Genomic DNA, 10337 nt, shown 5'->3' with positions numbered 1-10337 from the left:
ATTCATAGGAGCAATGTTCTGGACTTATTTAAACATGGTTGCCCCCACCAGAGGGAATACTGCAGCATAATAGTGTCAGGTTTATGTCTTGACAGATAGAATCTTTATTTATTTTTTCTGCCAAGAATTTTGGATGCCAGCCAAATCTATGTTGCTAATAAATGTATTGGAAAGTAGGGTGACTTGTGACTGCAATGTATGCAGACATCTTACTGACCTCGATCCCTTGACGCATACTCTGTTGTACAAGAAAATTGGGGGGGAAAGCTCCATCTCAAATATTAAATAAATCCAAATGATATCCTGTTAACATACACCTCACCTACGGCCAAACAATTACAACCGAAAGTCCCTTAAAAAGCCAATCCTCATGCCTGAAATACTTTGAGGTATATCTCGCTCAAGACACTAACCAACTTCTAGAAATTAACTATGGCAAATTAATACAAGAAATACAACACTTATCCCTCATATAGCCCAATAACAACAGTTCATGGTTTGGAGAATAAATGCAGCAAAAATTATACTAGTCCCAAAAATTCTTTAGATCTTATCTACAGGATGTTTGGATAGACTATGGCTAGAAATTTTCTGCAAGGGAACTATTGAGAGCACTACCCCAGACACCCTCATATAATTATGAATTTTAGATACAACAACAAAAAAAGAGTGTTCACTGTTTGAAGATTAAACCTGAGTAATGTTAGGGTTCTTCCATCCCATGTAAGTAATTTACCTGGAGTTACATAACCGCTAGAAAGTTGTCTATTTTACAGTACACAGTGATTTTCACACACACACAAAAAACAACTTAAGGCTTGAATTGTATTTGACATTCCATGTTGTCCCAACATTCTAGTTTAGAATAATGGTCTCTGGTACATGTGCCCTGTATCATGTTATTCCTAAATGGGGTTTTAATGTTCTACAGAAGCTTCTGTGTCAGACAATCTATTCATACTATGATTACAACATTGCCAGGGAGATATAGGTGTTCTGTCAGGACAAAATAAAGCACCGCACTTACAGTTTCTTATAAAAAGTAATTCACCTACTACAAAATAAATGCAGATATAGTGGTTCAATCACAAAAAAAGCTCTGGTGATAAAGGGACAGTGCACTGTAACATTTTCACCCCTTTAATGTGTAGCAATGATCCATTTTACCTGCCAGAGCGTATTCAAATGTTTACAAAATAGCTCCCTTACTTTTATTTTGTCATTTAAAAAATAAATAAAAACCGTATGCTTACCTGAAAATTTTTTGTCTTTCTTTCCGTACATAGAGAGTCCACAACGTCATTCCAATTACTAGTGGGATATTCAACTCCTGGCCAGCAGGAGGAGGCAAAGAGCACCCCAGCAAAGCTGTTAAGTGTAACTTACCTTACCCATAATCCCCAGTCATTCAGCCAAAGGAAAATGGAAAAAAGAACACACACAAGGGTGAAACGGTGCCTGAGGTTTACTAAAAAAAACTGCAGAATAATAAAAAAAGAGGGTAGGATCGTGGACTCTCCATGTCCGGAAAGAAAGAAATTTATCAGGTAAGCATACATTATTTTGTTTTCTTTCCTATGACATGGAGAGTCCACAACGTCATTCCTATTACTACCAATACCCAAGCTAGAGTATACGGAATGAACAGGGAGAGAGAACAAGGCAGGAGAACCTAAACAGAAGGCACAGAACCTGAACAAAAGCTTGCCAGACGTTTGTGCAGAAGAGTAGACAGAGCAGAAATCTGACCTTTCAGAGTACTGTCTGACAAACCTTTCTCCAGGCCCTCCTGAAGAAAATATAAAATATGGGGAATCCTCACCCGGCTCCAGGAGAAACCCTTTGATTCACACCAATAAAAGATATTTACGCCATAACTTATGGTAAATTTTGCGAGTAACCGGTTTGTGAGCCTGAAGCATAGTATCTATGACCGCTTCAGAAAAAAACACGTCTAGACAAAACTAGGCGTTCAATCTCCAAGCAGTCAGTTTCAGAGAATCCAGGTTTGGATGGAGGAATGGACCCTGAATTAGAAGGTCCTTCTTCAAAGGTAACTTCTAAGGAGGTAGAGAGGGCATCCTTATCAGATCCGCGAACCAGATCCTGCGAGGCCATGCAGAAGCTATTAGAATTACCGATGCTCTCATGCTTGATACGAGCAATGACTCGTGGAAGGAGAGCAAACGGGGAAAACAGGTATGCCAGAGAAAAGATCCAAGGAAACGCTAGATCATCTATCAGAGCGGCCTGAGGATCACTTGACCTTGAACTGTACTTTGGAACCTTGGCATTTTGATGAGACGCCATCATATCCAACTCTGGAACCCCCCCACCTGAGGGTTATCTGAGAGAACACTCCCCTGGATGAAAAGTCTGTCTGCTCAGAAAATCCGCCTCCCAATTGTCCACTTCTGGAATGTGGATGGCAGATAGGAGACAATCATGATCTTCCGGCCACTGCATCGTTGTCACAATCACCCAGGAGGGTCTCAGGAAGCAAGTGCCCTGAGCCAGGTTCTCCTGAGAAATCCACCACGAGATTCGTTTGGAAGGGGATCCAGATCTATCCTCTGTGATAAATCTGAACGGTCTCCGTTCCACTGACTGAGCATGCATAGTTGCAGAGGTCTCAGATGAAACCGAGCAAAAGGAATGATGTCCATGGAAGCCACCATCAGACCAATCACCTCCATGCATTGAGCCCCTGATGGACTAATAGCAGACTGGAGAGAAAGGCAAGAAGCAAAAAGTTTTGATTCTCTGACGTCCATCAGGAATATCTTTATGGACAGGGAATCTATGATTGTCCCTAGGAAACACACTCTTGTAGCTGGAACTAGAGAACTCTTTTCCAGATTCACTTTCCACCCGTGGGAACGTAGAAAAGGCAACATCTCTGTATGAGATTTTGATAGTAGAAAAGATGACGTCTGAACCAAGATGTCGTCTAGATAAGGCACAATAGCAATTCCCGGGGATCTGATCACAGCCAATAGAGCTCCCAGAACCTTTGTGAATATTCTGGGAGCCATGGCAGGACCAAACGGAAGTGCAACAAACTGGAAATGCTTGTCCAGAAAGGCAAACCGTAAAAACTGGTGATGATCCCTGTGAATGGGAACATGTAAATATGCTTCCTTCAGGTCTATAGTCATCATGAACTGACCTACCTGAACCAATAGAAGAATGGAACAAATAGTTTCCATCTTAAAGGACAGAACCCCAAGGAATTTGTTGAGTCACTTTAAGTCTAGGATTGGACGAAAAGTTTCCTCCTTTTTGGGAACCACAAATAGATTTGAATAGAATCCTAGACCTTGTTCTTCTAGAGGGACTGGAATAATAACTCCCAGATCCACTACGCAATTTAAGAAGGCCTCCCTCTTTACCTGATTTGAGGATAGCCTTGACAGGAGAAATCTGCCCCATGGAGGGCAAGACTTGAATCCTATTTTGTAACCCTGGGATACTATGTCCACAGCCCACGGATCTGGGACCTCTCGTATCCAAGCCTGTCGAAAAAACGAAAGCCTGCCTTCCACCTGATCCAAAATCGGATCGGGGTGGACCCTTCATGCTGATTTAGACTCAACGGAAGGTTTCTTGTTTTGCTTTCCCTTATTCCAAGGCTGGCTGGATTTCCAAGAGGACCTGGATTGGTTTGGTATGGAAAAAGAAGAGGAAGACTTCTGTCCCTTGAAGTTGCGAAAGGAACGAAAATTAGAAATCTGACGACCTTTAGGTCTATTTTTCTTATCCTGAGGTAGAAGAGATCCCTTTTCCACCCGTAATCTCTGAAATGATTTCCGCCAGACCGGGCCCAAACAGAGTTTTACCCTTGTAAGGTAAAGCCAGAAGCTTGGCCTTTGAAGAAACGTCAGCCGACCAAGATTGTAACCATAGAGCTCTGCGAGCTAGCACAGTGAAGCTAGACATTTTAGCTCCCAGTCTAATAACCTGCATGTTGGCATCACAGATAAAGGTATTGGCCAGTTTAAGAGCTTTGATCCTATCTTGGATCTCCTCTACTGTAGTCTCTTCAGAAATAAGATCAGACAGGGCATCACACCAATAAGATGCTGCTCCCACAACCGTGGCAATACTCGCCGCAGGTTGCCACTGTAAACCCTGATGAATGTACATCTTTTTTAAGAAAGCCTCCAGCTTCTTATCCATTGGATCCTTAAAAGAACAACTATCCTCTATAGGAATGGTAGTTCTTTTAGCTAGAGTAGAGATAGCTCCTACTTTAGGTACGGTGCGCCATGAGTCTCGAATAGAGTCAGCAACAGGAAACGTTTTTTAAAATGGGGGAAGGGGAAAAAGAAACCCTGGATTATCCTATTCCTGAGCTATAACTTCAGACATTTTTCTAGGAACAGGAAAAACATCATCAGAAGATGGACAATCAAATTCTATCTAGTTTAGAAGACGTCTTGGGGTTGGCAGCAACCAAAGAGTAATGCCTGATGAAGAAGGAGCAAAAGATCACAACTGCAGACTTGAGAAAAAATGTATTTGTATCACTTTCTTAAACAGGCTATTAAATAGCATAGACTGTATGCCTGAAAGTGAAAGGAAATTAATATTTGTAAATAAAGTAATGTATAAATTCAATAGCTGTCTCTGTTATCAAATTTGGTAAATAACAGGAAGCAGAACAAAAGGCTTCAGGTATACTATATTGTTCAGTACATAAAGTAAAGGAAGTCCCAAATGTGAGAGATAAGTACTGGATGCATAAGAAACTTTAGTATATTTAATATGTGTGGGAGGAGTCAATGTGCTGAGTGACAGCGGCACAAGCGGAGAGATCTGACAAAAGTATCAGACGCTGAGAAACAAACAAATCTTGTGCTTGCAGGTAAGGAGTGAGAGGAAAACAGTCCCAACTTACTATAGATCGTTGAAATCAGTTCAGCAATGTACCAAGTTAGAATGTTACGCCAATCCTGTTTGTTCAGTTACAGTGAGACTGCCATTTAGTGAGAGAGGCTTGGTTGTGTGTAGCAAAGATTGATATAAAGCAACAAGCAGCAGATAATTTGTAGCTGGTTTCTTAGAGAGGTAACATAGTAGAAACTTGCAGTAGGAAAAACTGGTTCTATTTTGAATGAACAAATTGTAATCCAAAAGAGAGAGCTTGGTATTTAGGCGAGTAGCTGCATTGAGCAGGAGAGCTGTAAACTGCTACATGGAAAATAACTAAGCACCTGTTTGCACACAGGTGAACACCTAAATAGCCTAAGTCAGCTGACTTGTGAAAACATGGAACAAGTGGAAAATGCGAAGTGGATTCCTTACATATGCCCCCCCTCAAGGAAGCTGATCCTCGGCTTGATGCCTGGGTCTCGTAGGGTAACGTCTGTGGAATCGGGAGAGGAGGCGAGGTGCATTAATCAGGTTATGTGGCTCCCAAGTATCCTCATCAGGAGAGTAACCCTTCCACCTTACGAGGTATTGCAATTCCCCATTGCAAATTCTGGAGTCAAGGAGGTCTTGGACTTCAAAGACATCAGAATCCAAGGGTAGAGCTGGAGGAGGGAGAACGATGGAAGTAGAGCTAGTGTTAGTAGCTGGTTTAAGAAGCGAGACATGGAAGGTTGGGTGGATAGGTATTGAAGGAGGTAGGTCCAGAGTGACTGCGTTAACATTGATAACACGAGTAATCGTGAAAGGGCCAATGTACAAACCAGAAAGCTTCTTTGAGGGAACTGGAATTTTTATATTTTTAGTGGAAAGCCACACTATCTCCGACTGCATATGCTGGAGCAGGTCTCCTACGTAAGTCATAATACTTCTTTTGAGAGGATTGTGCGTTTTGAATGTTTTTCCTTAGAAGATGGAAATTTTCCACAATAGTTCTTAGGAGGTCATCCACTCCAGGTGAATTCACAGGAGTGTCGTCAAGAATCCTAAAGTGTGGATGATATGCATAATTAGCATAAAAGGGAGAGAGATTAGTTGTACTATTGGTAGAGTTGTTGTATGAAAATTCTGCTAAATATAGATATTCAGCCCATTTTTCTTGATGATAGGAGCAGTAACACCGGAGGTACTGTTCGAGCCATTGATTTAGTCTTTCGGTTTGCCCGTTGGTTTGCGGGTGAAATGCTGTACTCAGCCGATGATCAATTTGTAAGTGTTCTGATAGGGATTTCCAAAATTTTGAGGTGAATTGAGTACCTCTATCAGAGGTTATGATACTGGGGAGTCCATGGAGACGAACAACAGTATTAAGAAACAGAAGTGCAGTTTCAGAAGCAGTAGGTACTTTATGGAATGGAATAAAGAGAGCCATTTTAGTGAGAATATCAGTGACTACTAAAATGGTATTGAAACCATAACTAGTAGGAAGTTCAACAATAAAGTCCATTCCAATGTGAAACCAAGGACGTTCAGGTATGTCAATCGGTAGAAGTTGTCCATAGGGTTTATTTCTGTCCTTTTTAGATGTAATACAGACTGTGCAGTTTTGGATATAATCTTTCACAGTGGTATACATATCTGGCCACCAATAACTTCTAGAAAGGAGATCCTTTGTTTTATTTATACCATGGTGACCAAGTAGTGGGGGGTCGTGGTGTTGCTTAATCAGATCATTTCTGAGCATATTTGGAACATATATTTTATCTCCATGGAAGTATAAATTATTTCGCAGAGTGAACTGTCCATATGGGATAGTATTGTCAGAGCGAAGAGCTGTTTGTATTCGTTTGTTAAAAGTTGGTAGGAGACCAAGGAATTTGTCGGCAGGAATAATGCTCGTAGGTTCAGAAGGAAAAGATGGTCTTGGATCTCGTCTGGAGAGGGCATCAGCCTTGCCGTTCTTGGCAGCAGGTCTATATATAATTTGATAATTGAACCTACTAAAATATAAGCTCCAACGAACTTGTCTGCTAGAGAGGGTTTTATTTTTTTGCAGAAACTCTAGATTGCGGTGGTCAGTATAGATGATGACTGGGGATTCCGTACCCTCCAAAAGATGTCTCCAGTTCTCGAATGCCCTTTTAATGGCGAGGAGCTCCTTATCACCAATAGAATAGCTCATCTCTGCAGGAGAAAGGGACTTGGAGTAAAAAGCCACTGGATGGAGTGGTTGGGTTAAAGACTTTCTTTGGGATAGAACAGCGCCAAGTGCATAGTCAGAAGAATCCACTTCGAGCACAAATTGAAGTGAGGGATCTGGGAATTGTAAAATGGGTGCTGAAGTGAATGAATCTTTTAATGAATTGAAGGCCTGAGTAGCTGAAGCATTCCATTGGAAGGGAATAGAAGTGCTAGTGAGTCTGGTCAGTGGTTTGGTTTTAAGGGAGAAATTTTTGATAAACTTCCTATAGTAGTTGCTGAAACCCAGGAAACGTTGCAGGTCCTTTCTATTTTTTGGTTGTGGCCAGTCTCTAACTGCGTCGACTTTATTTTCTTGCATCTTAATTCCATGTGGACCAATGGTATAGCCAAGGAAGTCGATTTGAGTAGTATGGAATACGCATTTTTCTAATTTTGCGTAAAGGCGATGTACTTGAAGTCTAGAGAGTATCCAACTCACATGTTTTATATGTTCTTCAAGGCTGTTAAGAGTAGATTAAAATGTCATCCAAGTACACTACTATGCAAATGTCAAGAAGGTTGTGGAAAATGTCGTTGACAAAGTATTGGAACGTGGCGGGTGCATTCGTTAGGCCAAAGGGCATCACTAGGTATTCAAAGAGACCATAGCGGGTCCGAAACGCAGTGAGCCACTCGTCACCTTCTCTAATCCAGACAAGATTATACGCCCCTCTGAGATCCAATTTGGTGAATATAGTTGCATGTTGAAGCCTTTCAATAAGTTCAGGGATAAGTGGCAAGGGGTACCTATTTTTCACTGTGATTTTATTTAATTCTCTGAAATCAATGATAGGGCGTAGAGAGTTGTCCTTGTTCCTAACGAAGAAGAATCCTGAAGCAGCCGGTGAAACAGATGGGCGTATAAAGCCTTTTTTTAGATTTTCATCCAGGTATGTCTTCAAATGGTCCAGCTCTGGTTGGCAGAGTGGATAAAGATGACCAAAAGGTGGAGTGGTGCCAGGCTTAAGTTCGATGGGACAGTCGTAGGACCGATGTGGAGGTAGGCAGTCTGCTTCCTTTTTACTAAACACTTCTGTGAACTTCTGATAGGCAAGGGGTATTTGCGTAGTTTCTGAAAATTGTAGTAGGGGAATGTCCCGGAAACAGGATTGTTTACAGAAGGGAGAAGAGAAATGCAACTTCAAAGTATTCCACGAAATGACAGGTTCGTGTAAGCGCAGCCACTGTAACCCCAAAACAATAGGGAAGAGAGGAGAAGAGATAACATCAAATGTGATGTATTCCTGGTGAGATTCATGAGTGGTGACCAGAATAGGAATCGTGTGATGAGAGATAGGACCTGAGGAAATTTCAGTGCTGTCTACTACCCGAATGGAAACAGGAGACATTTTTTTAATCAGAGGTATTTTATTCTTAGTGACAAGGGAAACATCAATATAGTTTGCTTGAGCTCCAGTGTCAATTATGGCCTCTTCCTTGATGGTCTTGGAGTCCCAGTGTAATGAGAGAGGTAAAAGGCAATGAACAGGTTGGTCATGCACAATCATAGAACTCAAATTGTAATATGGCTTACTGTTCTTATTCTTGTGTAGTGTTGAGCAATCTTTGATAGAGTGGGAAGGAGAACCACAATACATGCATAAACCTCTGGATTTGCATCTGAATCTTTCTTCGGAAGAAAGTGGTCCACGCATGAAACCAATTTCCATTGCCTCAGGGTTGGTAGATCTTGTAGGCTGGGAGACTGGCTGAGGGTTAGTAAGACTCGACCTTTTAGGTGTGGATTCCCCAAATTGCCTTTCTGATCTTCTTTCTCTCAACCTGCGGTCTATTTGCATGGAGAGTCGGATTAGGGCTTCCAGGGAATCTGGAAGTTCAGTTCGAGCCAGCTCATCCTTTACATTATCAGACAGGCTCAGACGAAACTGGTTCCTTAACGCAATGGAGTTCCATTGGCTATCTATAGCATATAGCTTAAACTCTGTAATGTATGATTCAACAGGCCGATTGCCTTGTTTCAATTTTACCTTCTGCTGTAAGCTGTAGATTGGAGTCAGAATATAATTCATCCATTACAGCAAGAAATGACTGTAAAGAAGATAATAATGGCTATTGGATTTGAATAGGGTATCAGCCCAAATGCGGGGTTCGCCGCGTAAATAAGTGATCATGGTAAGTACCTTCACTCTATCATTTGGATATGTATGAGGCCTTAAATTGAAAGTTAGAAGGCAAGCATTCCTATACTGGCGGTATAGAGATCTATCGCCATTGAAGATATCCGGTGGAGAGATATGAGGTTCAACAGTTGATTCAGTTCCTTGTTGTTTAGCTGGAGCAATGTCCTTGATAACTTTTCTTAAAGTTTCATTTTCAACCCTCAACTCCCTCAAACCATTAGTGAGTTTGTCAACCCTTTGGGAAAGGTTATAGACTAAATTAGGAAGGTCTGCTGGATCCATATGAGAGGCTTAGTTATTATGTAATGCCTGATGAAGAAGGAGCAAAAGATCACAACTGCAGACTTGAGAAAAAATGTATTTGTATCACTTTCTTAAACAGGCTATTAAATAGCATAGACTGTATGCCTGAAAGTGAAAGGAAATTAATATTTGTAAATAAAGTAATGTATAAATTCAATAGCTGTCTCTGTTATCAAATTTGGTAAATAACAGGAAGCAGAACAAAAGGCTTCAGGTATACTATATTGTTCAGTACATAAAGTAAAGGAAGTCCCAAATGTGAGAGATAAGTACTGGATGCATAAGAAACTTTAGTATATTTAATATGTGTGGGAGGAGTCAATGTGCTGAGTGACAGCGGCACAAGCGGAGAGATCTGACAAAAGTATCAGACGCTGAGAAACAAACAAATCTTGTGCTTGCAGGTAAGGAGTGAGAGGAAAACAGTCCCAACTTACTATAGATCGTTGAAATCAGTTCAGCAATGTACCAAGTTAGAATGTTACGCCAATCCTGTTTGTTCAGTTACAGTGAGACTGCCATTTAGTGAGAGAGGCTTGGTTGTGTGTAGCAAAGATTGATATAAAGCAACAAGCAGCAGATAATTTGTAGCTGGTTTCTTAGAGAGGTAACATAGTAGAAACTTGCAGTAGGAAAAACTGGTTCTATTTTGAATGAACAAATTGTAATCCAAAAGAGAGAGCTTGGTATTTAGGCGAGTAGCTGCATTGAGCAGGAGAGCTGTAAACTGCTACAAGGAAAATAACTAAGCACCTGTTTGCACACAGGTGAACACCTAAA

This window comes from Bombina bombina, chromosome 8 (genome assembly GCF_027579735.1).
Source record: "Bombina bombina isolate aBomBom1 chromosome 8, aBomBom1.pri, whole genome shotgun sequence".
Taxonomy (NCBI): domain Eukaryota; kingdom Metazoa; phylum Chordata; class Amphibia; order Anura; family Bombinatoridae; genus Bombina; species Bombina bombina.
Note: the sequence above shows the minus strand (reverse complement) of the source record.